This window comes from Eumetopias jubatus, unplaced genomic scaffold (genome assembly GCF_037043125.1).
Source record: "Eumetopias jubatus isolate StellerSeaLion01/CBP00866 unplaced genomic scaffold, mEumJub1_p1.0 scaffold_5, whole genome shotgun sequence".
Taxonomy (NCBI): domain Eukaryota; kingdom Metazoa; phylum Chordata; class Mammalia; order Carnivora; family Otariidae; genus Eumetopias; species Eumetopias jubatus.
Window position 1 is genome coordinate 31,942,202 of NW_028274811.1, and position 15,310 is coordinate 31,957,511.

At 46.2% G+C, this 15,310-nt stretch overlaps 1 pseudogene; it reads left to right on the forward strand.

The window, feature by feature from the left end:
- The first annotated feature begins 260 nt into the window (after positions 1-260).
- Positions 261-784, forward strand: LOC114209636 (large ribosomal subunit protein uL11 pseudogene; annotated as a pseudogene).
- The last annotated feature ends 14,526 nt before the right edge of the window (positions 785-15,310 follow it).

Here is a 15,310-nt window from a genome sequence, read left to right on the forward strand (position 1 = left end):
TTAGGAGTCACTGCAGAATCCTCTTTACCCTCTGCCACAGAATGGCACGTCCTATCCTAGAGTGAAGAAAGCTCTTAGAGCTGAGCCAAAGCTCACCTGAAGCTGATGAACAAGAAATAAGCCATTGCTGTTATAAACCTGAAAGATTTGGGGGTTGTTTCTTATCAAAGCATAACCTGTCCAAAAATGACCAATACACTTTTTGGCTTTCGGCTCGGGGAGGCAAAGGTGCAACTTTCTTCGGTCGTCCCGAATCCGGGTTCATCTGACACCAGCCACCTCCGCCATGCCGCCTAAGTTCGACCCCAACGAGATCAAAGTCGTGTACCTGAGGTGCACCGGTGGTGAAGTCTGTGCCATGTCTGCCCTGGCCCCGAAGATCGGCCCTCTGGGTCTGTCTCCAAAAAAGGTTGGTGATGACATCGCCAAGGCAACCAGTGATTGGAAGGGTCTAAGGATTACGGTGAAACTGACCATTCAGAACAGACAGGCCCAGATTGAAGTGGTACCTTCTGCCTCTGCCCTGATTATCAGAGCCCTCAAGGAACCACCAAGAGACAGAAAGAAGCAGAAAAACATTAAGCACAGTGGAAATATCACTTTTGACGAGATTGTCAATATTGCCCGACAGATGTGACACCGATCTTTAGCCAGAGAACTCTCTGGAACCATTAAAGAGATCCTGGGAACTGCCCAGTCTGTGGGCTGCAATGTAGACGGCCGCCACCCTCATGACATCATAGATGACATCAACAGTGGTGTGCTGGAGTGCCCGGCTAGTTAACTACAAAGGAAAATGTTTCAATAAAGGATCATTTGACAACCAAAAAAAAAAAAAAAAAAATGACCAATACAGCTTTACTAAACTGCAAGCTCCATGGGGCAGATCGCATCGTATTCATGATTTGTCTCCTCTCCTTCACAATCCTAGCCCAAAGGTAGGGTCTGTTTACTGAGTGAACAAATAAATAAACACATCCATCATTTATTAAGCGCTCCTGTAATAACCCCTTACCTTGTATAGGGCTATGTAGCTCACAGTGCAGCTTTATAGAACCTGCCTCATTGGGTCTCAGGACAGCCCTGGGACAGCAGTAGGGGACAGTGCACAGTTGTTGCTTGTTTTCTGCCTCACCCCCCCGACTCCATGTGCTTCTGCAGAGGCTGCCGGTGATAACAGCAGCCCCTCTAGTCCCAGGGGTAGGCAGGTGACCCAGGTCTGCCCACTCCTAGGATCTCATTCTCTGGATCCAGTGACTGGACTAGAGATAGGCATATGCCCTGAATAGGGCCAATCAGGACCCTTCCCTGGGGCACCTGGGGGGCTCAGTCGGTTAGGGGTCTGTCTTCGGCTCAGGTCATGATCTTGGGGTCCTGGGATCGAGCCCAAGTTGTGCTCCCTGCTCAGGGGGGTGTCTGTTTCTCCCTCTCCTCTCTCTCCCTTGGCCCGCCCTTCTTGTTTTCTCTCTCACTCTCTCTCAAGTAAATAAATAAAATCTTAAAAAACAAAAAGCAAAAAAAAAATAACCCTTTCCTGAAAGGAGGTGCAGACTCAGAAGAAAGGTGTCTAAAAAGAGTCCCACTTGTGAATGGAAAATCTCAAGAGGACACTCACTGTTCTGTAATCCTCCCATATTCCTCTGATAGGTTCACTTTCCTGCCCTTCAAAACTTCTACTTCATAACTTCTGCTGTCTCTTCAAAGATCTTTCGCTGTCTTCATCCCTCACTTTCAGCTGATGACTTTGCTTCATGCCTCGTAGAGAAAACAGAAGCAACAGCACAAGCGCTTCCTCATTTTTCTGGTACCAGTCCTGCTTGTCTACCTGTACGTGCACTCCATGATTTGCCTTCCCTTTTTATACAGTGGGTCAAGTGTCTCTGCTTCCACCAATGGCCAACTGCTATGCTAGAACATTCTCAGTGGCATGCAAATATTCTCTAATAAATTCCAGCTTAAAACATAAATAAACAACCCTCCTATTTATCCCACATTTCCCTCTATTGTCACCTGATTTTTCTACTATGCTTCATGGCAAAACTTCTTGAAAGAGTTGTATATAGCTGCTGCCTGACTTTCTCCCTCACCTCCTCCCGTCAGCCCCTCCGGGCGGGCTTCCATCCCCACCACGCCCCTGAAATTAATCATGTTGGCATCACCACTGCTCTGCATACTGCCCAGTCTAAGAGCCACTTCCCAACAAGATTGACTGCTACTTCCATCTTGAAACTTCTCTCCTCTTGGTTTCTCGGACACCATATTCTCCTGGTTTTCTATGCTGGCTCCTTCTCTTCCACAAACCACTAAATATTGGACAGTCCCAGAGTTCAACCAATACCCCTTCTATTCTCTCTCTACAGTTAGTCCCTAGGTTGTTTTTCTGTGACTGCTAAATTAATATCTCCAAAGTGGACCTCTCATCCGAACTTCAGTCTCGTAATCCTATCAGCCCACTTAACATCCCCTTTGATGTCTGTTATAGGTTGAATGGTGTGTCTCAAAATGATATGTGGAAGTCCTAACCTCTTATACCTGTGAATATGACCTTATTTGAAAATCAGGTCTTTGCAGATACAGTCAAGTTAAGATGAAGTCATAATGGATTAGGGTAGCTCTAAACTCAGTATGACTGGTATCCTTATAAGAAGAGGAGAAGACAGGGGCGTCTGGGTGGCTCAGTTGGTTAAGTGACTGCCTTCAGCTCAGGTCATGATCTCAGGGTCCTGGGATCGAGCCCTGCATCGGGCTCCCTGCTGGGCAGGAAGCCTGCTTCTCCCTCTGACCCTCCCCCTGCTTGTGTTCCCTCTCTCGCTGTCTCTCTCTCTATCAATTAAATAAACAAATAAAATCTTTTTTTTTTAAAGATTTTATTTATTTGACAGAGAGAGAGAGCACAAGCAGGGGGATCGGCAAGTGGAGGGAGAGGGAGAAGCAGGCTTCCCGCCGAGCAAGGAGCCCAATGTGGGGCTCAATCCCAGGATCCTGGGATCAGGACCCTGGGATCATGACCCAAGCCGAAGGCAGATGCTTAACCATCTGAGCCACCCAGGCACCCTAAATAAAATCTTTAAAAAAAAAAAAAAAGAAGAGGAGAAGACATAGAGACAAGAGACATACAGGGAGATTGCCATATGAAGACAGAGGTAAATATTGGAATACTGTGTCCATAAGCCAAGGCTTGCTGGCAACTGCCAGAAGTTAGGACAGAGACATGGAACATATTCTTCCTCAGGGCACCCAGAAGGAGCCAACCCTACTAACACCTTGGTTTCACACTTCTGGCCTCCAGATCTGGGAGAGGATACATTTCTATTGTTTTAAACCACCCACTTTGTGGTCATTTATTACAGCAGCCCTAGCAAACTACTACAGTCTAATCATCTCAACTTTAACATGATCAGAACAGAACTCTTTTCCCCACCCATGCCCAAACTTGCTCTTCCCTTAGCCTTTCCCCCAAACCTTCCTTCCACCCTGACCCCTGGCCTCTTTTCCATATAGTAACCAGAGTGTTCTTTTTTGGTTGTTTCAAGTTTTTAAATTTAAATTCTAGTTAGTTAACATATAGTGTAATATTGGTTTCAGGAGTAGAATTTAGTGATTCATCACTTACATACAATACCCAGTGCTCATCACAACAAGTGCCCTCCTTAATGCCCGTCCCCCATCTAGCCCATCCCCCCACCTCCCTCTGTCAACCCTCAGTTGGTTCTCTATCACTAAGTTTCTTATGGTTTGTTTCCCCTCTCTCCTTCCCCCCATATGTTCATCTGTTTTGTTTCTTAAATTCCACTTATGAGTGAAATCATATGGTATTTGTCTTTCTCTGATTGACTTGTTTCACTTAGCCTGATACATTCTAGCTCCATCCACTTCTTTGCAAATGGCAAGATATCATTATTTTTGATGGCTAGGTAATATTCCTGTGTGTGTGTGTGTGTGTGTGTGTGTGTGTGTGTGTGTGTGTGTATCATATCTTCTTTATCCATTCATCCGTTGATGGACATTTGGGCTCTTTCCATACTTTGGCTATTGTGGACATTGCTACTATAAACATTGGGGTGCATGTGCTCCTTCCAATCACTATGTTTGTATCATTTGGGTAAATACCTAGTAGTGCAATTGCTAGATTGTAGGGTAGTTCTATTTTTAACTTTTTGAGGAAGCTCCATACTATTTTCCAGACTGGCTGCACCATTTGCATTCCCGCCAACAGTGTAAGAGGGTTCCCCTTTCTCCACATCGTCCCCAACATCTGTTTCCTGACTTGTTAATTTTAGCCATTCTGACAGGTGTACTATCCCATCATGGTATTATCCCATCATGGTTATGATTTGTATTTCCCTGTTGTTGAGTGATGTTGAACATCTTTTCATGTGTCTGTTAGCAAATTTGTCTGTCTTCTTTGGATAAAGGTCTGTTCATGTCTTCTGCCCATTTCTTAACTGGATTATTTGGTTTTTGGGTGTTGAGTTTGATAAGTTCTTGGTAGATTTTAGATACTAACCCTTTATCACACATGTCATTTGCAAATATCTTCTCCCATTCTATAGGCTGCCTTTTAGTTTTGTTGATTGTTTCCTTAGCTGTGCAGAAGATTTTTATCTTGATAGTTCATTTTTGCTTTTGTTTCCATTGCTTCTAGAGATGACTGGAGTGTTCTTTTTAAAACATAAGTTAGACCACCTGCCTCTGTTGTTTAAAACCCTCCAAAGGCTCTCCACAATCCTTTGAATGCATAAAAATTCCATCTCTTGGCCTCCAAGATCCTTCATGATCTGGCCGCGCCTCTTTCTTGGTCGTCATCTCTTCTTCTTTTCCTGACTCACTGCTCTCCACCCATACTGGCTTCCTTCTCATCCTTGAACAAGCTCATTCCTAACTTGGGACCTTTGTACTGAGTATTACATTATCTCTGCCTGAAGCTGCCCCATCCACACATCTGTTCATAACTGATGTTTCCTGATCTGCGAACATAAATTGGGCCTAGCTTCTACCATACCACCAAATTTTCTTCCCTTCATGGGAAAGCATGTTCCTGGTTCCAATCCCTGTGGCCTTGGTTCCCAGCTTCCTTTGACCCTTTGATTAGAATCCTCCCAAGTCTATGAGTCAAAGCATTCAATTTTTGCTTAAGAATTTGAGAGAGGGCGCCTGAGTGGCTCAGTTGGTTAAGCAACTGCCTTCGGCTCAGGTCATGATCCTGGAGTTCCCGGATCGAGTCCCGCATCGGGCTCCCTGCTCGGCAGGGAGTCTGCTTCTCCCTCTGACCCTCCCCCGTCTCATGTGCTCTCTCTCTCTCTCTCATTCTCTCTCTTTCAAATAAATAAATAAATAAATCTTTAAAAAAAAAAAGAATTTGAGAGAGATTTCTGATGGTTTCAGTGGAAAGAGTCCTACCTAGTCAAAGGCTAGGCCCAGTCTCTGTAAAGGATCCCACCCCAAGGAAGGTTGCTCGTATGTCTAGGCCCTTCCTGTGCAAGAAGCCCTGCTAGCTTTAGATGAGCATCCTCAAACTTTGTGCTTTTTTTTTTTTATTTTTAAATTTTAAAAAATTTCTTTTTTATTTTTTGCATTCTCAAACTTTCTTTCCTGTGGGGGCAGAGGGAGGCAGAGCTCCCTACCTACCAAATGTCTTCACCCCACCAGCCGGCTATCCGAGTTTCCCTGACCCTTGTCTCCTTGTAGACTGAGGGGAAGCAGAGCAAGATGGAAGAATGGAGAGAGAGAGGAACCTCAGGGATGTGTCTGTGTGATCTGCAGCTTGTTGCTATCCCCAAAGAGTTGAAAGGAGCTCTGCAGCTCTGCATGTCCTCTGGGAGATGATGATCACAATTGCATTTACTGAGCACATTCTGGATGCCAAGCACTGTTCTAGGACTTTAATAATAATAGCTCCTTACCTGCTATTGGGGAGTGCAGTGTCTGGATAGGGCACGGTGCTTGGCACTCTAGAAGTGTGACAGCCTCTAGTTCTTACAATACTACCCTGAGGCAGGTATTGTTTTCCCCACCTCGCAGATGAAGAAACAGACGCAGCAAGGAGAAGGGACTTGCCAGGTGCTTTCTGCCGCAAAGCTGTGATCTTCCTTCTACATGACATTGCCTCTTTGCTAAGCCTCCTGGCACCTGATTCTCAGCATAAGAACAACCTGTGACTCCATGCAGGTACCAGGACGTGCAAGGCCCCTGTTCCGGTCAGTGAGCCACTGGAATGTGGACCTGCCACCCCAGGACTCTGACCCCCAAGGGAGCTGTCTCCAGCCCTTCTTCAGTAACACTACAGAGGGAGAGACACTCAGGCCTGAGTCACTTCCCTGGGAACTTCCAGACAGGGACTATTGCCAGAACAAGATATTGCGGGATTCTGAGCCGGACTGTGCAGGGGGCTGATTCCTGCCCATGGCCAGAGGTGATTTGCCTCTGCCTGTTCATTCGCTACCATGAGGGTGAGCTTGGAGCAATGCCCCAGTGGGAGCTTCTCCAGATGTGGACAGACCAAGTAGACAGAAGCCACCAGAGTGGGACAAGTAGCATGTATAGGAGGCCCCTGGGGGTGGAGGTCTGGGAAAGGGAGGGAGTGGGCATCTGCCCCCAAGAAAATGCTTCTTAAGGCCTCCTCCCAGGGGCCTAACTAGAATGGCAGCCTGAGGTTCAGTGGGTCAGGGATGAGGCTACATTAGTGAAAGGCCTTCAGCCTGACCCCCTGTAGGAGGCAGCAGGGCCATTGTTGGGCACATATGCCATGGCCAAGAGCTCAGCAGGGATTTGGTGGGCAAACATCAGGAGCCGTGGGCTGGATGCTGACACAGGCCTGAGGGTCCAGAGAGAGTCCTACATGGCATGTGGGTGATGGAAGCCTTTTAGGGACATGAATTCCAACCTCCTTACTGCACAGATGAAGAAACCATGGCCCAGATAGGGGAAGTGACCTGCTTATAGTCCCATAGCAGGTGAGTTCTAGAGCTGGTGCCTCCCACCCTTCTGTACCTCCAGGTAAGAAAGTCCCCATCGCTTCTTGCTCTAACACTAAAAACAGAACATGAAGCAGAGGGGCGGAGCAGTATTTAGTCTGGCTGCCTTTGGAGGGCCCATGTGTCTGAGCCCATGCAATGTCCCCTGAGCGTCCCTGGAAAGCCGAGTTGGCACTCTGAGTTGGGTGGGAGGGGTCCATGCCTGTGCCAGCCACACAGCAGCCCACCTCCAGACACACAAGGGGGTTCCCCAAACCCTCTGGGCACAGCGTCTTTGCTGTAATTTTCCTCTGATGATATCTTGTTTTGCCAACTAAATTAAGACTATGACAGAGAACAGAGACTACCTCTAGCAGTTTAGTTCAATTAAGATTTCACATCAACAAATTAAAATGCATTCTCACCGTCTGCAAAGTAAATCTGCCTGCGTTTAGAAGGAGGCTCTGACATTTGCCATTCAGACACCTAGCCAATGTGAGCTGCGTGTCAAGGAGGGCCCACCTCATCTGGGCTTGGTGTGGGAGCTCAGGGCCATGGGTAGTCTCCAGCGACTTACAACTTCTGGGCCCGGGCTTCCCAATCCTGAGCGTGAGGACCAGGCTAAAACTCCAGTGCAGTTTTCACTGGTCCTCTGTAAAATGATAAAAATGAGAAGAATGCGACCACGTTTGCCATAAAACTAAGTCAATTCAAACTAAAAGACTTCGAACAAATACTTTCTGAGTGCCTCCTTTGGTGGTTAGACTTCAAGGGATTGAGGATACAGCAATGAACAAAACAGACCCAAATCCTGGCTCTCCTAGAGCTTTTATTCTGTGGGGGAAAGACAGACAATAAACAATACACACGAATGAAATATGCAACTAGCTAGTTAGAGAGTGATAAGAGCCATGGGGGGGTGGGGGGGTGGGGGAGGAATACAGCCAGGAAAGAGGCTAGGCAGTGTGGAGGGCAGAGGGATTCGTAATTTTAACTAGGGCCTCCATGAGAAGGCGACAATTGAGTCAAGCCCTGGAAAGGTGAGGGAGTGAGTGATGTGAATTTGGGGGGCGGGGGAGGGAGCACTCCAGGCAGGGAGTGCAAAGACTACTGTGGGATTGTGTGGGGGGTGTGCGTGGGGCTGGAGCTGCGTGAGCCGAAGAGGAGGTTGGAGAAATAGAACAGGAAGCCCGGACACCCTTGTAGAGGCTTCAGATCATCTTCTGCGTGAACAGGAAGCCAGTGCAGGGTTGGAGCAGAGAGGAGGCAAGCTTTGTCCTAGGTCTGACCAGGACAGCTGTGGCTACTGTGTGGGGCACAGACAGAAGGAAGGCCGGGACCAGGGAGACCAGACCGGCGACTCTTGTGGCACCTGAAGGGAGGTCTGGTGATGGCCAGGTGACAGCTGAGGAGCTCAGGGACACATAGGCTCAAAAGGACTGACATCAGTAATATCCTAGAGAATCCAGCATGTGAGGTCAGCATCCCCTTGAGATCTTTGCCAAAAGGCAGTTCCGCTGGCACTTAGCCGTGGGAAACTGTGACAGGCCCCTCAAGTCCTTAATGATGGCACATAGACTGCCCACAGTGTGGTCGCCAAAGTGTGGAGCTTTGCCTCTGTGGAATGAGATGGATGATCTTTTCTTTCTAGAGGAGGCAGGGAGAGGGTGTTCTGTCATTGAAAATCAGAGTGGAATACTTGGTAGAATGCAAGCCTCATGTGGGCAGGTACTGTGCCCACATCCTGGTCTCAGATCTTTCCCAGCACCTATTTCAAGGTCTGGGACAGGAGCACCCCCAAAATGCCTGTTGAACGAATCAACAAGTAGCTTTTCTCCCACATTTTAGGTAGGAATTTAAACAGTTTTAATAAACTCTGAAAATGTATATCCTTTTTTTTTTTCTTAACCCAGAGGGCTATTTGTATGTGGAGTTTTTTGTTTTTGTTTTGTTTGTTGTCTCTAAATATAAAGAATTGTTGGGGGACGCCTGGGTGGCTCAGTCGGTTAAGCGTCTGCTTTCTACTCAGGTCATGATCCCAGGGTCCTAGGATCGAGTCCCACATCGGGCTCCTTCCTCAACAAGGAGCCTGTTTCTCCCCCTGCTTGTATTCTCTCTCTCTGACAAGTAAATAAATAAAATCTTTTTTTTTTTAAAGATTTATTTATTTATTTTGAGAGAGAGAGAAAGAGAGAGAGAGAGAGAGAGGAGGGCCAGAGGGAGAAGCAGGTTCCTCGCCGAGCAGGGAGCCTGATGTGGGACTCAATCCCGGGACTCCAGGATCATGACCCGAGCCGAAGGCAGTCGCTTAACCAACTGAGCCACCCAGGCGCCCTAAATGAATACAATCTTAAAAGAAAAGAATTGTTGGGGCCCCTGGCTGGCTCAGTCAGTAGTGTGCGACTCTTGATCTGCGGGTTGTGAGTTCGGGCCCCACCTTGGGTGTACTGATTACTTAAAAAGAAATCTATTTTTTTTTTTTTACGATTTTATTTATTATTTGAGAGAGAGAGCCCAAACAGGGGGAGCAGCAGAGGGAGAGGGAGAAGCAGACCCCCTGCTGTGCAGGGAGCCCGATGCAGGGCTCCATCCCAGGACCCTGAGATCATGACCTGAGATGAAGGCAGACACTTAACCGGCTGAGCCATCCAGGCACCCTAAAAATGAAATCTTAAAAAAAAAAAGAGTTGTCATTACATAAATTAGGTTTTTACTTCTGAAGGATTGGGGTAACTGTGGGTTGTTTTTCTATCTCTCCCTTCCTCTTCTTTTCTGTTTCCGTTCTCCCACTTCCTCTGTAATCTTAGTTGGCCCTCCTGTATTGCTTCCTATTTCTACTATTTAAAGTGGGTGAGTGGAATGTTTTTGATTTCAATCTCTTAGAAAAACCCAACAAGTAAATTAAATTCTTTTTTACTCGTGTAACTCTCAATTGATTTTCCTCTCACTATGTGTCAGCGTTCCCACTTTCTGAGGCTCGGAAGTTGATACCACTTCCTGGTGAGAAGGAAAACACACCCAACATGCTACTCTGGACTTCCTACCACTTCAGACTTCTCCCCGATTTAACTTGCGTGGTAATTTGCATAGATCTACATATGTTATGCAATCAGCCTACTCTCCTTTTACATTTAAGCCTAAAATAATTTTGCTTTTATGATGTTTTTCTTCTCTGCTGCCTTCTTTATTTCTTACCGGTCTTGAGATTTAGATTTTTGTAAGATGAATCAACGAAAGGCCAAAGGTACCAACCCATTACCCGAACAGCCATAGGGGAGAGGAAGACTGGGGAGCAGCATGGTGAGGTTGTCTCTGGGGTTCATTTATTTTTTTTATTTTTTATTTTTTTAAAGATTTTTTATTTATTTATTCATGAGAGACAGACAGAGAGAGAGAGAGAGAGAGAGAGGCAGAGGGAGAAGCAGGCTCCCAAGGAGCAGGGAGCCCAATGTGGGACTCGATCCCAGGACCCCGGGATCATGACCTGAGCCGAAGGCAGATGCTTAACCATCTGAGCCACCCAGGCACCCTGGGGTTCATTTATTAATTTAGCAAACATTCACAGAGTGCATACTGTATGCCAGGCTCTGTGCCAGGTGCCGGGAATATGGCGGTGAGCAAGCCAGGCATGGTTCTTACTCACACGGAGCTTACACTCTACTGAGACAATAAGCAAGTGAACACATAAATGAAAACATGGTTTCTGATACTAATAAGTGCTACAATGAAAACATAGTGACTGGAAAACTGGTTTAGATTGGGTAGTACATAGAAAGTCTCTCAGGAAAAGTGACATTTGAGTCAAGGCCTGAAGTATAAGGAGACAACCTTGTGAACATCTGGTAGAAATGTTTCCCAGACCATGGGGACAGCCCTGAAATGAGAATGAGCTTAGAGGGTTTGAGTAACAGAAAGGAAGTATGCCATTCAGCATTCTTTCAATGGAAAGAGAAGTTGCTGCAGTTCAAAATGGCACAATAGGAAGGAATGTTATTACCTCACATAAAGAAGCCTGGGTGCAGAGTGGGTAGGGTTCCCAGGGTGGTTAATATAGCAAATTGACATCGCTTAGGGCCAGACTATTCCCTTCTTTCTGCTCAGCCACCCTCCTAGCGTGTCAGGGGGGTTGCAAAGATCAAATGGGAGAATATCTGCATGTCCTTTGAAAAGTATAAAGTGCCATAGCTATTATTATTGCTATTTGTGTCACTCATCTAACATGAGAAATAAAGGGGTTTTAATTTTAAATAGTCACATCCTCCAGCTTCCTGGGAAGGGACAAATGTCATTTTGGAAAGCTGTGTACTCTGAGCAGGTATGGAGGGCAGCCTTGGGCACCCTTTTGCCCTTTGTTCCCCTAGACCTTTCTTCAACATCCCTGGGCTCCTCCTGGCCCCCCCACCCCCACCCCAGCAGCTTTCTGTGCTTCACGTCAGAAATGTCCTTAGAAAGAAGCTGGGCTGATGTCTGATTTTCAATAAAATGTAGGCTAAAGCTGGCTGAGTTATTATCTTTTTTCCTTGATAAAAGGAGTGGATGTATTTTCATTACTGGCAGAGTACTTTTAGCTGGTGTGGACAATTAAGCCCTGGAAATGTAGCAATCTATTTCACACTGAGAAGAGATTTGAGGGATGACACTCACCAAACCCCCGGGCCCTGGAGGGACCGAAAACATGGCCACTGTGCCCAACAATAAAAAGCCATAGGACCTTTGTGGTAATAAAGTAAAGCAGCCTCCAGCTGCCCCCAAACGATTTGCCCCACTGGGGACGCTGCTGTGGCTGCCGTATGGGCATGAGGGCTGTGACCCTGACACATCCCTCAAGCCCCTTCTCAGCTGCCCTCCTTATCCTCACCTTCTCCCGGGAAGGCAGGCAGGGAGGCGTCCCATGCCGTGGGCAGTGGCTCCTACCAAATGTTACCTTTCAGATGCAGACACTCTGCTTAATTTTTCTTCATGATCTTTCGATCATCTCCCTCACCCCTCAACTCAGAACCAATGTCCAAAGAACCAGATCTCTGAGACCAACAGAGCTTTGCATTCCAAACCTACTGATGGATGGAGAAACCCTCCCCGAGGGCATGACAGCCCTCCTCCCTCCTCTCTCCTTCCCACCTTCTTTCTTTTTTCTGTTGTTTGGTTCTTTCTTAAATCAGCAGCTCTAATTTCCGGTCCCTAGAAGCAGAGGTGAGATGACCACTCTCCACCTTCCCTGTCCCAACCCAAACTGAGGGAAAGAGTCACGCTGTAGATTCTTAGAAGAGCAAATGTCCTAATAGTATGGCCTATCTGGCTATACACATTTGTCTCCCCACTTGTACTTAGAGCCACTGAGGTCAGGGATGACCTCCTTTGTCTCTGCATCTCCTGCAGCCAGCCCAGTGCCTGGGGCAGTCAGCCCTCCTGATGTTTGACAAACGAGTGAATGAATGAACAAAACTACCTATGGGCTTGTTTATTTCTCATGGCTTTATCTCTTTGTTCGATTCAACACCCACAGCTCCCCCCATTATAACTTAGAAAGTGGAAATTACTTTAGAGATTCAGGGACTGAGTATCAGTGGAGTGATAGCAATCTGGTCCATTATTACAATTTTTTTCTTAAACCACTTAAGCTCTCGGTTCCCTCCTGTTTACTGTTAGAAGGGATCCCAAATCAGTTGTGAACTTTTGCCTGCTTGGAGGGAGTAAGAAGAGAGGGCTGAGGTGGTTGTACAAGCTTATTATCGTCCCCATTACTCAGGCGTGTTCCCCTGAGCTTTTGCATGATTTTATTTTAATGCTGTTATTTGTATTAGGCAAGTCTCCAGCTCAGCGAGGCCAAGAAGGGAGGTGGGGGAACCAGGGAGGAGCTGATGGAAAAATAAATACCCTGAAGTTTCATGATGATCTGACCGTGGCTCTAATATGAATCAAATTTTCTCTAACCTGCTTTCCTACAGTCAGCATTTCTGCTAGAAATAATTTGTAATTATCAAACTCCAGTTAGGCCAGAAGACTCCTTGCAAAAGACTTTGTTGTGATTAGAGAAAAGCTTGGAAATATAATTTGTGTGGTTCTTGTCCTCTCTGCCTATGACATTCCTGGAGAAGGCACCTTGTCCTTCCTGGCAGGAGAAATTCCAAGGCTGGATAGGACCTGGGAACCGGACTTCAGGGTCAGTAGGGCTGCTGCTCCAAGACTGGCCAAAGAATAAGATGCTTTCCTGGAATATAATGAGCCTGAGAGATTTCCCATCTCAGTATTTGAGAATCAAGAGTCAGTTAGTGGCCCAGAGTGGGACAGTGCCAGGTGCATGCTGACCAGTAGCTGTGCCTAGCACTTCAGCATGAAGGCACTTGGGTAACTGCCCAGCACCCAGCTTGGGTCATTCTAGAGCAGTCCTGGTCTTGCCCCTGTTTGAGAAATTGTGACAACCCCCACTACCCCTTCTCACATCTTAACCCTTCAGCTCTGCAGCAGCTGAGCCAGGGAAGGACAAAAGTTAAGCAAAGGTACAGTGAAGAATACAAAATATTGTTGAAAGAAATTAAAGAAAACCTAAATAAGTGGAAAGACATCCCATGTTCATGGAAGACTCAATATTTTAAGATGGCAGTACTCGCCAAAATAATCTATAGATTCAACTCAATTCCTAGCAAAGTCCCAGCTGCCTCACAACAAGAAAAATGCTGGACAAACTGAAAATCAACAACTTTTCTTAGATCCATTGGACACTGAGGTGACAGAACAAACTGCCACCCTGAAAACTGGAGAGACAGGTGAATACAAAATACAGATCGGTTTACTTGAAGCAGAAGCTCTTAGAGCTAGGAACCAAGAGGAATAAAGTACTAATTCATGCTATAGTATAGATGAACGTTGGAAATATTATGCTAAGTGAAAGAAGCCAGTGATAAGAGCACACATTATATAATTCCCTTGACATGAAATATCCAGAAAATGCAAATCCATAGAGACAGAAAGTAGATTAATGGTAACCAGGGCTAGGGTGAGTGGGAAATGAGGAGTGACTGCTAATGAATACAGATTTCTCTCTGGGATGATGAAAATGTTCTAGTGTGAGATTGTGGTGATGGTTGTTCAACTTGGTAACTATATTAAAAATTATTGAATTGTACATTTTATTTCTTTTTTTTAAGATTTTTATTTATTTATCAGAGAGAGAAAGAACACAAGCAGGGGGAGCAGCAGGTAGAGGGAGAAGCAGGCTCCCCGCTGAGCTGAAGGCAGGCACTCAACTGACTGAGCCACCCAGGCGTCCCTGGATTGTTCATTTTAAAATAGTAGTATGCTATGTGAATTATATCTCAATTAAAAAACAAAAATTAAGCAAAGATGGTTTGAGATAGGAAGTCCAAATTTCCCATCAGATTCAGACCATTTTTGGGAACCAGAGACTTTGTAGGTCCCAGCCTTTGACCATCCTTCTCCCATCTCTTCATGAGGCACTCCCTGTGTTTTGCTGATTTGATAAGAAGTCTGGAGAATGGGAAGAAAGCGTGAGGAAGGGGGCTGAGGAAAGGGGTTTGGGATGCCTGGCCAGCTCAGTTGGTAGTGCATGTGACTCTTGATCTTGGGATTGTGAGTTCAAGCCTCATGTTGGGTATAGAGATTACTTAAAAAATAAAATCTTTGAAAGAAAGAAGGAAAGAAAGAAAGAAAAAGAGAAAGAGAGAAGAAGGAAGGAAGGAAGGAAGGAAGGAAGGAAGGAAGGAAGGAAGGAAGGAAGGAAGGAAGGAAGGAAGAAGGAAGAAAGGAAAGGAAGGAGGGAGGAAGGGAGGGAGGGAAACAGGGAGGGAAGGAGGGAGGGCAGGGAGGAACGAAGGGGAGAGAAAGAAACAAGTCTAGGACTGGGAAATGCTTAAAACAAGACTCCAGAGCCTTGTGAGCCCAGCCTGAAGGAAGCCACCTCCTCCATGAAGTCTCCTTGGTTTTTTTCTTTCCCTAAAGCTTTTTATCTGGTGAACATCATTTTGACCCAAAGACCTGGAATCCTTTACTGTATTGTAGGATCTCTGACTGTTTCATAGAGAGCTATTTAACTTGTTCCAGGTATGTGTCCCCTCCATAGTGACACCACAGCCTCCTGCAGGACAGGACCTCTGTCTTAGTCTCACAGACCCTTTGTTTTTAATGTAATTTCTATGCCCAGCCAGGCACCCCCTCACAGACCCTTAATGCAGGAAATAACTCTGGACAATCCCCCGCCCTCCCTTCCTAATTTAAATGTAGCGCAACTGTCAGACTCTTGAGTTTATGCAAGTCTCCCAGCCTCCTGAAGTTATCCTTGCCTCCATGTTCAGCTACAAGGATTCACCTTATGCTGCCTTCCACCCCTAAGTACAGTGGGA